Below are 15222 nucleotides of genomic sequence, written 5' to 3'. Positions count from 1 at the left end.
TTCAAGCGTTCCCTGAAAACTCACCTCTTCAGGCAAGCCTATCATATTTATATACCACACACATAACCCTCTGAGGCACTTATTTATTTATTTATTTATTTATTAACAGTTTCACTTATGTATTATATAGCTTCCCTTCTGGACTTGTAACTTGTTGGGACTGCTCTGCTATTACTTGTGCCTTTCCTTGTGTTTCCCCCCTATATCCCTATAGATTGTAAGCTTGCAGCAGGGCCCTCCTACCTCCAAGTCTGTCTGTTGTTGCCCAGTTTGTCTTATCACTGTCTACTATTGTAAAGCGCAACGGAACCTGCTGCGCTATATAAGAAACTGTAATGGAATCTGCTGTGCTATATAAGACAATGTAACGGAATCTGCTGTGCTATATAAGACACTGTAACGGAATATGCTGCGCTATATAAGACACTGTAACGGAATCTGCTGCGCTATATAAGACGCTGTAACGGAATCTGCTGCGCTATATAAGACACTGTGACGGAATCTGCTGCACTATATAAGACACTGTAACGGAATCTGCTGTGCTATATAAGATGCTGTAACGGAATCTGCTGCGCTATATAAGACACTGTAATGGAATCTGCTGCGCTATATAAGACGCTGTAACGGAATCTGCTGCGCTATATAAGACGCTGTAACGGAATCTGCTGCGCTATATAAGACACTGTAACGGAATCTGCTGCGCTATATAAGACGCTGTAACCGAATCTGCTGCGCTATATAAGACACTGTAACGGAATCTGCTGCGCTATATAAGACACTGTAACGGAATCTGCTGCGCTATATAAGACGCTGTAACGGAATCTGCTGCGCTATATAAGACTTTGTAACGGAATCTGCTGCGCTATATAAGACACAGTAACGGAATCTGCTGCGCTATATAAGACACTGTAACGGAATCTGCTGCGCTATATAAGACACTGTAACAGGATCTGCTGCGCTATATAAGACACTGTAACGGAATCTGCTGCACTATATAAGACGCTGTAACGGAATCTGCTGCGCTATATAAGACACTGTAACGGAATCTGCTGCGTTATATAAGACACTGTAACGGAATCTGCTGCGCTATATAAGAAACTGTAATGGAATCTGCTGCGCTACATGAGAAACTGTACATAAATAAATAACTAATGAGGCATTATGTATATGTACCACTTTCCACGACCTCTGCACCCATTTCTTCCACCAGGTTGGTGGGTGGAGGGTAGTTGGGTGGTGGGAGTGTGGGTTCTGTCTCCGCAGAGTAGCTGGGTGGTGAAGGGAGGCTGAATATGTAAGTTTGGGAGTGGGTAGGGGAAGGGTCGTGGGTTTGGGTAGGGGGGTGTGTTTGGGCAGGGTCGTGGGTTTGGTTAGGGGAGTGGGTTTGGGTAAGGGAGTTGGAGTGGGAGTGGCCCTCCTCCTCACGGGCCTGTCTTGCTCTTTCCCATGCTGTGTAAATAAGATACAATAGAGCAATGGATGAGTGACAATTACGGGACATTAATTTATTCATCAAATTCAAAATTCATATCCAAGTACATATTATATCCACATGACTGCATGTCAATGAGGAAGTGTCACACATATAGTACAGCATATGCCATTTATACCTCATTGACACCCACTTACCCTCATTGACACCCACTTACCCTCATTGACACCCACTTAACCTCATTTACTTATATTAGTTATTAATGTGAAAATGAAAGCATTCACTGACAATTATGTGTTTATAGCGTAAAAACTCACATCTCTCGATCCGGCGCCTCAAACGCTGGAGGAGCTCTGGCTGGTGCCTCCGCAGATCAGACCATCGCCTCTCCAGCTGGGCGACGGTCCTCCGCACCTGGGTGCGGGAGAAGATCCGGCACCGGGCAGCAACGTACGCCCGGCGCTTGTCCCTGTTGCTAATGAAGGGCCCCGCACGGCCCAGCCTCCTCTCCATAACAGCCAATAGGGCCATCAGTGGAGAAAGGGGGTGCTCGCCATCTTAGCTATGGCACATTAAAAACAATCATGTCCTGTTATTGGTTGTTAAGAGTGTTATTTGGTATTAACTTTATTGATCATAATGAAATGCACAGTGTGTATGCACAACAACAATCGGCGAAAACATCGCATCGCCAAGCAACGCTTGCTATAGCTTGGCATCGCATAGCTGGGCTTCGCATTATTTACTGTATGCATTTATGTATATGCGTACATTGAGTCAAATACACACATACACATATGTGCAGCTCTCCAGCCTACACCATTATATTGGACACATTATAGACCTCAGCTGCCTGCCTTAATCACCTCTTACCTGTATGTATATGTATGTATATATATATACAGATCCACAAAGCCTGCACTCACACTTGCATCAAAAAGACAATGGGTGGGGTGCCTTAATGGAATACAGGTTCTTAGCCTGTAACCAAAATGTACAGAAAAAAATCTCACTGTGAGGTGAGACAAAAGCACTCTCCACTAATTAAATAAAGATCAGGGAAAAAAAAACTTCTGATGAATCAAAAACCAGCCACAATAATAAGCACAATCCTGAGCTATATGCTCCAACGTTTCGGTCACTAACCGTGACCTTTGTCAAGGAGTCTGTCAAGTCCAGCAGCAAAGTAAGGTGGTCACCAAATTCAAAGTAAAGACAACAGGGAATATCCACGTGGCCCTGTTCCTGTGGATATTCCCTGTTGTCTTTTTCTTTGAACTTGGTGACCACCTTACTTTGCTGCTATTTGTATGTGTATTTTTATAGTGCAGCATTAATTAATGTATTAATAACATCTTTTTTATATATAATTATATCCATTTGGATGGTGTATTTAAATGATGCGATTTATTTTTTTGCACATTTAATGTTTTATATTATCAGCAATATATATTTATTGTAAATGTATTGCTTGTTTTTTAAAAAACACTTTGTTGCCTTTGTTACGAATGTTCGTTCTACAAGAATATGTTATATTGTTTCACATAGTGATCATTAGTGTGCTGTTGCCTGTATAATGTGTAACACCTGCTGTGATGTCACATAATCAATGGAGGTCCCCTATTGGTTGTTCTTGCTTTATATGCAGCACGGGTACGCACAAGACCACGCCCTCTGACGAAGTCTCTGACGAAACGCGTTAGGGCGTGGCTTGTGACACGCGTCTTGTCTATGCCCTGGCATCTCTCCGGCTTACCTGCCTTTCCGTCGGCTTGTGCGGTTGGTTCCTGCGGCGCAATCCAGCGTCTGCACCTACTCCCTGTCCTGAAGACGTCCTTGGCGTGAGAGGAGCTGCTTTGCCTTGGGTATTGTTTATATCATGTGGTAATCAGCCCACAGTGATTTTATATATGGTACGAGCAATTGTCTGTACATGCCTGGATTCATTTTATATGTATCATTAAAAAAAGTCTTTTACCTGCACTATGAGGCGCACCTCACTTTTCTGTATATTTTATATATATATATATATATATATATATATATATATATATATATATATATATATAGCGCTTTGACTGAATAAACCAGTCCACCTTCACCTCACTGAGAGTCCCTGAGTGCCCATTCCTTCACTTTGTATCTACAAGGGGCTGCAAGGTTCCTACTGCTGGCACTGGGGCACGCTACCTACACCTGGCTTCCTTTAAGTCCTGCAGTGCCAGTTCTGACTGTTGTGTGTGTGTGTATGTGTGTATATATATATATATATATATATATAGAGAGAGAGAGAGAGAGAGAGAGAGAGAGAGAGAGAGAGAGAGAGATATGTATATTTGTAAAAGCAATTATTTGCACTAATAAAACCATCACCAACGCATACAAATCAGACAGGCCCAAATAAGTATGAAAATCAATATACTCACCAAACATGGATGAAAACATCAACTGAAATATGGGGCAAAATTATACAGTTAAACATATCAGTACAAGTATACATTTTAACAACAATATTGGTCACCCAAAACAAGACACTACAAACATTAAAATAGTACTATTGCATGTTTACTTAATAGCCCATGGTCCCTAATGTGTCCTTGATAAACCACATTAATTACACTTTTGCCCATTTAGATGTTTTTATTATGACTAAATAGTGGATGGTCTTTGCGACATTCAAACATGTACCTGAAGAAACGTGTGACCACAGAGTCCCGCACGTCGTATCCCCTGATGTTTTCCGGGGTGCGGGATGGGGGCAGGGCACCCACTTGCGGCTCTGATGTTACCTCCCACTCATCAAAAGGGACATTACGCCGCACAGCAATATTATGGAAAAAACAACATACTGCCACAATCCTCGACACAATCTCCGTGGCGTACTGCAAGTCACCACCAGTGCGATGGAGCACACAAAAGCGACCCTTTAATAGGCCAATTGTGCGCTATACCACTTGCCTGGTGGCAACATTCGCCCCATTGTATGCCTCCTGTGGTCCCGGTGTTGGGGAGCTGCACGGCGTAAGCAGCCAGGGCGTACAGATGGCGCGGGTCTTATTATTGCCGCCTATGGCGATGTTTCCGCCACACGCCATGGCGCATACATGTAGCGAATCGCCGTGGCGCTTCACGACGAGTGCAATATCACAGACCAACCACCAGATGTCACTTTTGAAAACCTCATTTGCGCATGCGTAAGATTTGTGCTTCAGCGCGTGCATGATGCGCAGGAATTACATGAACTTTATTATACGATGAGCACCTCTCTAATGCCGCTGGCACGAGCGTGATCCAGTCTCTTCAGCCGAGAGTGCATCATGCTGATGCGGACAGAGAGGAACTGCAATTTATTTGACTGCTGTGAACGGGAAGAATAAAAATGAGTGAGAAAAAAAAAAAATAAACAAAAAAAATGAAACAGTGACTGAGTTTACCATTTGACGTACATGTACGTCATGGCCGGGAGGTACTTCCCGACACATGACGTACATGTACGTCATGGCTTCTAACTGTCACTGCGTCTATAGATGCAGTGACAGTTAGGAGATGTAGCCGCACAGACGCTAATGCGTAACAGCAAACACCGTACTGTAGTTCTAAAGGTTGTACGACACGGACGCTATGCGTCTCAGTATACAGTACAGTATTGTTCTAAAGGCGGCCACAATATTGGAAACTTGGTCACAATATGGTTTTGCAGCATTACATTCACAGTATTGTGCGGTAAGTTACTGATGGGTAGATTTACAGTATGAAGCGGTGATAAGGGAGGAGAAGTGGAAAATGCCTGGTACAGTACTTTATCACCGTCCAATCAGCTCCTGACTGTTAAGCTACAGGCTGGGTGTAAATACTGTAGAATCAGTCATGGTAGTATAGTAGTCGTACTGTATAGTAGTCATTACACTGTACAGTTCTTGGCTGTAGTGTAGTGGTTATCTGCATGGTGTTTCACGCCGGAGACCCGTGTTCGATTACGGCGTTAAACCTTTAATATTATAGTATCAAATTTTACAGTTTTAACTAAGATATAATTATTGACAATATACTGTGTGATTAAAATATAATTATTTATATTTACAGTATAGTATTACATTTTACAGTATATTGTATAAGTAATGTATTACAGTATATAAAAACTACTGATAAACTACTGATAAACTACTGTACCCACTACTCAGCGGCGGGCGCACAGAACGGGACGCTGTTCCGCACTGGACGCACGGCGCATAGGACGCACGGCGCATAGGACGCACGGCGCACACGCTATTGCAGTATACTGTAGGCGCCATTATCAGTATCACTAGTACTGTATCTGGACCTGTTCAGTATGTCGGACACTGGCAGAGTCAGGAGGGCAAGGCCCTTTGGCAGAGGGGAGCTCCTCACCCTGGTGGCTTGGCGGGACAGGCTCCTGGTCTCTAATCGGGAGATTGTGGAGGCCTACCAGGGGGCCCGTCCAGGGCCGCCAAGAGAAATCCTGGGCCCCGGTACAACAACTTCCTGGGGCCCCACGGACTAAACTCCCCGCGGACCCATTGTTACACCACTGCTTACAAGGTGGATACAGGGACAAAGATTTACACCATAATGCCTATTACACATATCACACACCCATTACATATTATACCACATGCCATAATGCTCATTACACGTTATTCCACACACCGTAGTGGGAAGTACACATTATGCCATACACCGTAATACCTATTACATATTTTACCACATGCTATTATGCCCATTACATGTTATTCCACACACCGTAATGCTCCTTGCATATTAGGGGGTTAGCATTCTCTTTGCCATGGGATTAACCTGCTCTGCAAGGGGATCACATTCTCTGCCAGGGGTTAACATGCTCTTTGGCATGGGATTAACCTGCTCTGCCAGGAGGTACATGCTCTGCCAGGGGTTAACATGCTCGTTGCCATGGATTTACATGCTCTGCCATGGGCTACATGCTTTGCCAGAGGTTAACATGCTTGTTGTCATGGAGTTACAGTACATTCTCTGCCAGGGGTTACATGCTGACTTCCAGAGTTGGATCTCAGCCCCAGCAGCATGCAGGGAGGCAGCAGACACAGAGCAACCAGCCACCCACCTTCCATCTTGGAACACAGTGACCTGGACATCGGTGGCACCTGCTGCTGCTGGTGGCGGCTGGGATAGGAATGTGGGGAGTAGGATGGGCTGCGATTCTGCGGAGTGGGTGGTACTGCCATGGAAGGTGGCCTGTCTCTGACCCAGTTCCTCCCAGCACCCAGGGACTACCTACCCTAAGTATCCTCCTGTTGCGGAGCCACGGTAAACTCCTGTCACATAGCTGGCTCTCAGCAGGCCCTGGAGTGCCTCAAAAGGACCTCTGTGATGCTGCTGCCCCCATGCAGGCCCACGTCTGCCCACATCCGCAATCCCAATGCCGCCGCTGAACAGCTGACTCCGGCACACTCAGACCCACCAAATAAAAAAAGAACTGAGTGTCCAGACCAGGGCCCCACTGACAGGCCCGGGCCCGGGTAAAGTGTACCTGCTTTCCCCCCCTCTCGGCACCCCTGGGCCCGTCAAGCCATCAGGGTGAGGTTTCATAGAGACAGGCCAGTTAGGAGCCTCCAGAGGAGATGGTCCGACCTGGTCCGTCGGGACCCTCAACTGCTGGACTCCCTCAGGCAAAGTAAGTACTGTACATACCTGTACAATGTTGAGTGCTATTGTATACAGTATTTTTTACTTGTTGCCATGGGGGATTTTACAGTATACTGTACCTGTATTTTTTTTTAATGTGCTGATTGCTGTACAACTGTTCAGGTAGATTTTACAGAACTTGCTATTAGAATTAGAATTTAGAATTAGTTCCCTCCCCCCCAGTTCCACGAGGCCCCTAGGCGTTTGGCGGTATATCGAGCGACCGACGCTTGCCCGTATAGCACACCGACCCCTCCTCCCCGGAGCCTGGGACGCTCGAGCTAATGACACGCTCGAGCTAATGAGACGCTCGAGCAGCAACGACGGTATCCGCTCCCCGTCGCTCGGCCCTGCTTTCCCCGTCTTTTCTCCGTGCAGCCGTGCTTCCAACCTCTCCCAGTGTTCCCTCCCCCCGCTTCCACGAGGCCCGTAGACATTTGGCGGCCATTTTGGCGGCCATTTTGTGTAACCCTGCCTCCGAGCGAAACTGCCTCGAGCGCTCTCGAGCGACGCTGCCCCTCCTCCCCGGGGCTACTGTATGCCCGCTCCCCGTCGCACGGCCCTGGTTTCCCCGTCCTTTCTCTGTGCTTCCAACCTTTCCCAAACCTCTCCCAGTGTTCCCTCCCCCCCGCTTCCACGAGGCCCCTAGGCGTTTGGCGGTATATCGAGCGACCGACGCTTGCCCGTATAGCACACCGACCCCTCCTTCCCGGAGCCTGGGACGCTCGAGCTAATGACACGCTCGAGCTAATGAGACGCTCGAGCAGCAACGACGGTATCCGCTCCCCGTCGCTCGGCCCTGCTTTCCCCGTCTTTTCTCCGTGCAGCCGTGCTTCCAACCTCTCCCAGTGTTCCCTCCCCCCGCTTCCACGAGGCCCGTAGACATTTGGCGGCCATTTTGGCGGCCATTTTGTGTAACCCTGCCTCCGAGCGAAACTGCCTCGAGCGCTCTCGAGCGACGCTGCCCCTCCTCCCCGGGGCTACTGTATGCCCGCTCCCCGTCGCACGGCCCTGGTTTCCCCGTCCTTTCTCTGTGCTTCCAACCTTTCCCAAACCTCTCCCAGTGTTCCCTCCCCCCCGCTTCCACGAGGCCCCTAGGCGTTTGGCGGTATATCGAGCGACCGACGCTTGCCCGTATAGCACACCGACCCCTCCTCCCCGGAGCCTGGGACGCTCGAGCTAATGACACGCTCGAGCTAATGAGACGCTCGAGCAGCAACGACGGTATCCGCTCCCCGTCGCTCGGTCCTGCTTTCCCCGTCTTTTCTCCGTGCAACCGTGCTTCCAACCTTTCCCAAACCTCTCCCAGTGTTCCCTCCCCCCCGCTTCCACGAGGCCCCTAGACATTTGGCGGCCATTTTGTGTAACCCTGCCTCCGAGCGAAACTGCCTCGAGCGCTCTCGAGCGACGCTGCCTCTCCTCCCCGGGGCTACTGTATGCCCGCTCCCCGTCGCACGGCCCTGGTTTCCCCGTCCTTTCTCTGTGCTTCCAACCTTTCCCAAACCTCTCCCAGTGTTCCCTCCCCCCGCTTCCACGAGGCCCCTAGGCGTTTGGCGGTATATCGAGCGACCGACGCTTGCCCGTATAGCACACCGGCCCCTCCTCCCCGGAGCCTGGGACGCTCGAGCTAATGACACGCTCGAGCTAATGAGACGCTCGAGCAGCAACGACGGTATCCGCTCCCCGTCGCTCGGCCCTGCTTTCCCCGTCTTTTCTCCGTGCAACCGTGCTTCCAACCTTTCCCAAACCTCTCCCAGTGTTCCCTCCCCCCCGCTTACACGAGGCCCCTAGACATTTGGCGGCCATTTTGTGTAACCCTGCCTCCGAGCGAAACTGCCTCGAGCGCTCTCGAGCGACGCTGCCCCTCCTCCCCGGGGCTACTGTATGCCCGCTCCCCGTCGCACGGCCCTGGTTTCCCCGTCCTTTCTCTGTGCTTCCAACCTTTCCAAAACCTCTCCCAGTGTTCCCTCCCCCCCGCTTCCACGAGGCCCCTAGGCGTTTGGCGGTATATCGAGCGACCGACGCTTGCCCGTATAGCACACCGACCCCTCCTCCCCGGAGCCTGGGACGCTCGAGCTAATGACACGCTCGAGCTAATGAGACGCTCGAGCAGCAACGACGGTATCCGCTCCCCGTCGCTCGGCCCTGCTTTCCCCGTCTTTTCTCCGTGCAGCCGTGCTTCCAACCTCTCCCAGTGTTCCCTCCCCCCGCTTCCACGAGGCCCGTAGACATTTGGCGGCCATTTTGGCGGCCATTTTGTGTAACCCTGCCTCCGAGCGAAACTGCCTCGAGCGCTCTCGAGCGACGCTGCCCCTCCTCCCCGGGGCTACTGTATGCCCGCTCCCCGTCGCTCGGCCCTGGTTTCCCTGTCCTTTCTCCGTGCTTCCAACCTTTCCCAAACCTCTCCCAGTGTTCCCTCCCCCCCGCTTCCACGAGGCCCCTAGGCGTTTGGCGGTATATCGAGCGACCGACGCTTGCCCGTATAGCACACCGACCCCTCCTTCCCGGAGCCTGGGACGCTCGAGCTAATGACACGCTCGAGCTAATGAGACGCTCGAGCAGCAACGACGGTATCCGCTCCCCGTCGCTCGGCCCTGCTTTCCCCGTCTTTTCTCCGTGCAGCCGTGCTTCCAACCTCTCCCAGTGTTCCCTCCCCCCGCTTCCACGAGGCCCGTAGACATTTGGCGGCCATTTTGGCGGCCATTTTGTGTAACCCTGCCTCCGAGCGAAACTGCCTCGAGCGCTCTCGAGCGATGCTGCCCCTCCTCCCCGGGGCTACTGTATGCCCGCTCCCCGGCGCACGGCCCTGGTTTCCCCATCCTTTCTCCGTGCTTCCAACCTTTCCCAAACCTCTCCCAGTGTTCCCTCCCCCCCCCTTCCACGAGGCCCCTAGGCGTTTGGCGGTATATCGAGCGACCGACGCTTGCCCGTATAGCACACCGACCCCTCCTCCCCGGAGCCTGGGACGCTTGAGCTAATGAGACGCTCGAGCTAACGAGAAGTTGACGCATTAGCAACTGAGTGCTGTACAGTACATCATTGTCAATTATTACCACCAACGTTGTTTTTTTTTTTTTGGGGGGGGGGGGGGGGAGGGGGGGTAAAGGTACTGTAACATTTTTTTAAAAAAATGTTTAAAGTACTATAGTAATTTGTATTGCGAAAAAGTCCATGTACTGTATTTCTAAATGTACTGTCTTCTCTTCATACAGGGAAGTCTCTAGTACAGCTGTCCAAAATGCCAGTTAAGATCAACAAGGCGATGAGCAAAATAATTGCGAACATGAAAAAAGAAAATAAAACTACCAAAGAGATCCAGGCTTGGCTGAGGGAAAGTGGGATTGTAGTCACTTTACAAACAGTGCGCTATCATGCTTTCGAGAGAACAACGGCCAGAAAGGAAATATTTGCTCCAAAGTGCTCTTGGTAAGATCAGTGTTGTGTAGTAAATTACCTGTAATGTACTGTACTGTATTGTTTGTTAAACTGGTACTGTATAAACTACTGTACTGTACAGTATGTCCAGTAGTATTAACCTTTGCTGTACTACAGTAATATAGAACATGAAACGTTTCAGTCATTGCCTTGTACTGTACTTGTACTGTACTGTACTGTACATTAACTCTTATTTACTGTGTGCACTGTAGGAGAGCTGAAAAAATTGTGGAGAAATTAACTCGTGAGAATGATGAAATCTCTGCTCGACAAATTAAACACATCTTCAAAACAGAGTATGATTTTGACATATCACTCACCAGCATTCGAAAAATGCGTCGGCAAATGGGATGGAAATATGGTGCTACAAGGTACAGTAAGAGTTTTGTATAGAGCAGTAATGCGCGCCATTTCACATTAACCCCTTGAGTGGTGGGTTTTGCTGGGACAGTACAAACCTACAGTACCAGGGCAGCGGCGGCAGAGCTTGATGCTACTGTTCCTCATAGTGACAATGGCGTCATGATGAGGGATTTTCGTGGCAGCTCTGGAGGACTCGGCCTGAGCACTCGCCAGCCCCCACAAGCCGCACCAACCATACCCGGCAGTGGGGGAGGGGTGGGGGAATTGACTGGAGGTGCTGCACCAGTGGTGCACACAAGGACACCACTGGCGTACACCTACTGTATAGTGGCATGCCTTGAGATTTTCCGGGACAGCCCACTGCACCAGCACAGCTGAATCCGGAAAATCTCCAGGCATTCAGTACAGTACCACTCAAGTGGTTAATACCTACATTATTTGCATACAGTACTGCACGGTTGTTTAATGATGTCTATAATACAGTACTGTATTAAATTACCTGTATATTTTTGTGCTGTTGACAGGATAACTCCCATGGTTAGAGATGTCAACAAAGAGAAGAGAGTGGAACAGGCACGTCGTTGGATTGAGAGCGGTGAAACTTTTCAGGATGTCCTTTTCACCGATGAATCCTCAATTGCACTCGAGAGGTTCTCGCGAATGTCATTCCGTAAGAAGGACCATATCTCATTGAAGCCACGGCCAAAGCATCCACTGAAAGTCCACGTATGGGGAGCCATATCACGATTGGGAGCTGGCCCATTGTTAATGTTCGAAGGTACAGTATAGTACAGTACTACTGTGTACAGTATACAGTACCATGCGTTGTCTGTGTTTGTAAGAAATAATGTACTATACTGTACACTACAATAATTAAAATTGAATGCGGTGGTTATTAATAAACAATACTGCTTTTTTCTCTAGGGATCATGGATAAACAATTCTTTCAAGAAAGAATAGTAGAGGGATGTATGGTGCCATATGTGTGGAAACGTTTCCCATCGCATCATAGACTATTCCAGGACAATGATCCTAAACACTCTGCCTCTGCAAAATTCATGGAAGAGAAAGGCATCAATTGGGAACGCACACCACCAGAGTGAGTATTGCTTTAATATTGTACTGTACTTTTATGGTTTTATCAAGATTGTATGCTTTTCTGTTCTAAAAGAAACATTATTGAAATACCTTTATTGTATCATACTGTTTACTTTAGATCCCCGGACATGAATCCAATTGAATTGGTATGGGCTCAAATGAAGTATTACATCAGGAACACTGCGAAGCCAACAACAAAACAGCAGCTGTTGGATGGGATCCGTAAATTTTGGCAAGAAGTGCTGACACCGGACATTTGTAATAATTGCATAAATCATCTATATAAAGTATTGCCTGTTATAGTCAAAATAAATGGACAACCCAGTGGTATGTAGTACTGTATTAAAATAGTATAGAAGTACTTAATCAGTCTGTTTTCTGTGTGTTTCTCTATGAACCCCCACCCCAAAATACTGTATAATAAAAATAAAAGTTGTGTGTGTGATGTTACAGTACTGTACAGCAGTGTTGCAAGTAAGGGGGTACGGTGTGGTACAGAGTACTGTACCTGTAAGAAATAAAGTATGTTGCAGGTACGCAGTACCACTTACTCCCTGACCCACTGTCAATTCTATTTTTAATTTAAGTCTAAATATAATGCATCCGCAGCCCGCCCACTCAGCGTTATGATTGGCGTAGCTACCGCTACTGCTGATTTAGCCTGTCACACTGACAGGCATCTGCAGTGGCGATAGCATGAAGAGCAGGCTCCACAATTGTAAGCACAATCTGCCCAGCTCTCCGCCAAGCAAGAGCCAACCGACCCCCAGTCATTTCCTGCTTCTCATTCCCTGTCTCCTGATGCCACGCCACTATTGTCATTTAGGGCCTTATTCACATTCACTCTTTCTGTCACAATTCTTCTTAGATGGACAAAACTGCAGGTGGGGCAGATGTACAGTATAATGAGCAGAGAGAATTAGATTTGGGTGAGTTACAGTATTTTGTTTCTGTGCAGGAAAAATACTGACTGCTTTATTGTTACACTGCAATATAGAGCTTACTGTACTGTACTTTGAAGTACAGTACAGTAAAAACCCCACCCAAATCTAATTCTCTCTGCAATAGTAAAATCTACCCCACCTGCAGTGCACATGGTTTTGTCCATCTAAGAAGAATTTTGTCAGAAAGAGTGAATGCGAATAAGGCCCTTAGTCACTCTTCTAGCTTTGTGTGACCACGAACACTCATGACACATGGCCACACCCATACAGTATTTGGTAGAGCCCATGAGTACTGTACCACCAAGAAAAAAATTCTACCTGCACCACTGCTGTACAGTACCTTTTGTTTATTATTCTGTCCTGTAATGCACCTTGCTACTGAACTGTACCTTGTCCCCTCTGATTGTACTGTATGCCATATTATCCATCTGTTGTCAATAAAAGTATTTTACTGTACATGTGGATAACAAGTAGAAAAATGTTGATTCGGTGCGATGTACTGTACTGTAGACAGTCTGTTTTACTGTATTTGTGTGTCTTGCTGAACCCCCACCTCAAACAAAAAAAAAACAAAAAATCTGTGTGTGATTTTTTTTTTTTTCTATTCTGTACTGTACTGTACCTTGCTACCTTTTCCCCACTGATTGTACTGTATGCCATATCATCCATCTGCTGTCAATAAAAGTGTTTACTACAGTATTCAGTATTTGCAGTAGCATACAATAAGTTACTGTACAGTATCGTCTCACGCTGGAAAAAAGACAAGGATACATTGGAGTAACAATAAAATATTTATAAATACAGTATGAAAAAAAAATAAACAACGCCAGAATAACAATTAAATTAAACGAACTAAAAATTGGAAAATGAAATCAATGAACTGGTGCATCAGCACCCGCGCCTCCTCAAGCGCCCTGAGCCGCTGAGCCCTCTGTTGTTGGGGGGAAGTAAAATGTTAACGTTACTATAGTGTACTGTACGGTAAGTACTGTACTGTACAGTATTATTATTCTACAAAAGCAATCCCAACCACTGACATACTGTACTGTAACTGTACCTCTATAATTGGGGCCGGTACCCGGGCCAGGCCCCTGCGAGTCTGATCCTGGCCTGTGCTGGCTTATCCACAGTTGGTGGCTTGGGCCCCCATGGACGATTGGCACTGTAGTGGGAGAAAAAGTGAGAATTACAATACAGCATGTACAGAACCTGTTCCACTTAGTGGCCCTTCTTCACTTCAACGGTGGTGGTCGTACTGTACTGTATGCCATCAAATAAAGCATGCCATGCCAAAAGAAGAAGCTGGTGGGTGGGACAGGCTTTTCTATTGGAATTACTGTTCAGGACTGTGTCAGAGGCGGAACTCAGTTCCCTCTACCATTGGAAACCAGTTGCCCATCACTTTTACACCTCTGGTTACAGTGCAGTACTACAGTAATTCTTACCACTTTCATCGTCCTCCTCCTCATCTTCCTCCAGCTCCATGGCCTCCACCTCAATGATGTCTGAGTGGAGAAAGGAAAATACAGTAGTACAGGAAAAAAAACATCATTTGCCTACTTACAGGTACTGTACTGTACATGTACTGTACAGTACAACTCCATAGAAGAAGGTCCTAATGGTGTAGATTGAAATGTCTACACACCATCTCCAAGCGGGCACCACCCACCTACAGAAGTGTACTGTACAAACAGGCAAGGCCCAAAGTCTGCGTGACACCCAGCGCAGAGCCCCCCCAAAGTGAAGTCCTACACCAAAGGCATTGTCAGTTCCTCCAGAACCACCTGCACTTCCACCCACTTCAACAGCCAACCCCCACCTCCGCATCCCACAAAGCACCCCCTCCACCGGACCACTGTACTCACTGCCTGGCTCCTGGTCCTCCTGCTGCTCCACCTCCTCCTCCTCTTCCTCCTGGGTGTCGAGAGGAACCGCCTCTTCTTCCCGGGTGTGGCCTAGTGATGCTGCATTAAAAAAAAAACATTGTAAACGTACTGTACTGTACAGTAAATTCCCTTCTACTTTTAGAACTCCATAGAACGGTTGTGTCAAAGTCATGGCCCTCCAATTGTTGTGGAAGTACTGTACACATCCCACCCAGCATGCCATGCCACAGTTTTAACAATCCATCATACTGTACTGTATACAAAAAGTGGCATGCTGGGATGTGTACATATGTACTGTACAACCAGCAAAGGCCCAAAGGCTGCGTGACACTCAATGCAGTGCACCCCAAAGTGAATGCCTTCGCTGAACGGCATCTTCAGT

At 47.7% G+C, this 15222-nt stretch overlaps 1 long non-coding RNA gene across 1 annotated transcript; it reads left to right on the top strand.

Annotated features, from left to right (window-relative positions):
- Positions 1-11008: 11008 nt before the first annotated feature.
- LOC146062836 (uncharacterized) lies at positions 11009-12479 on the top strand. Its single transcript, XR_014471542.1, has 3 exons — positions 11009-11690; positions 11837-12011; positions 12129-12479. It is a non-coding gene; the product is annotated as an uncharacterized LOC146062836 (long non-coding RNA).
- Positions 12480-15222: the final 2743 nt, after the last annotated feature.

This window comes from Crinia signifera, chromosome 3 (assembly GCF_055691185.1).
Source record: "Crinia signifera chromosome 3, ASM5569118v1, whole genome shotgun sequence".
NCBI classification, from domain to species: domain Eukaryota; kingdom Metazoa; phylum Chordata; class Amphibia; order Anura; family Myobatrachidae; genus Crinia; species Crinia signifera.
This window is presented reverse-complemented; position numbering and strand designations above follow the sequence as displayed.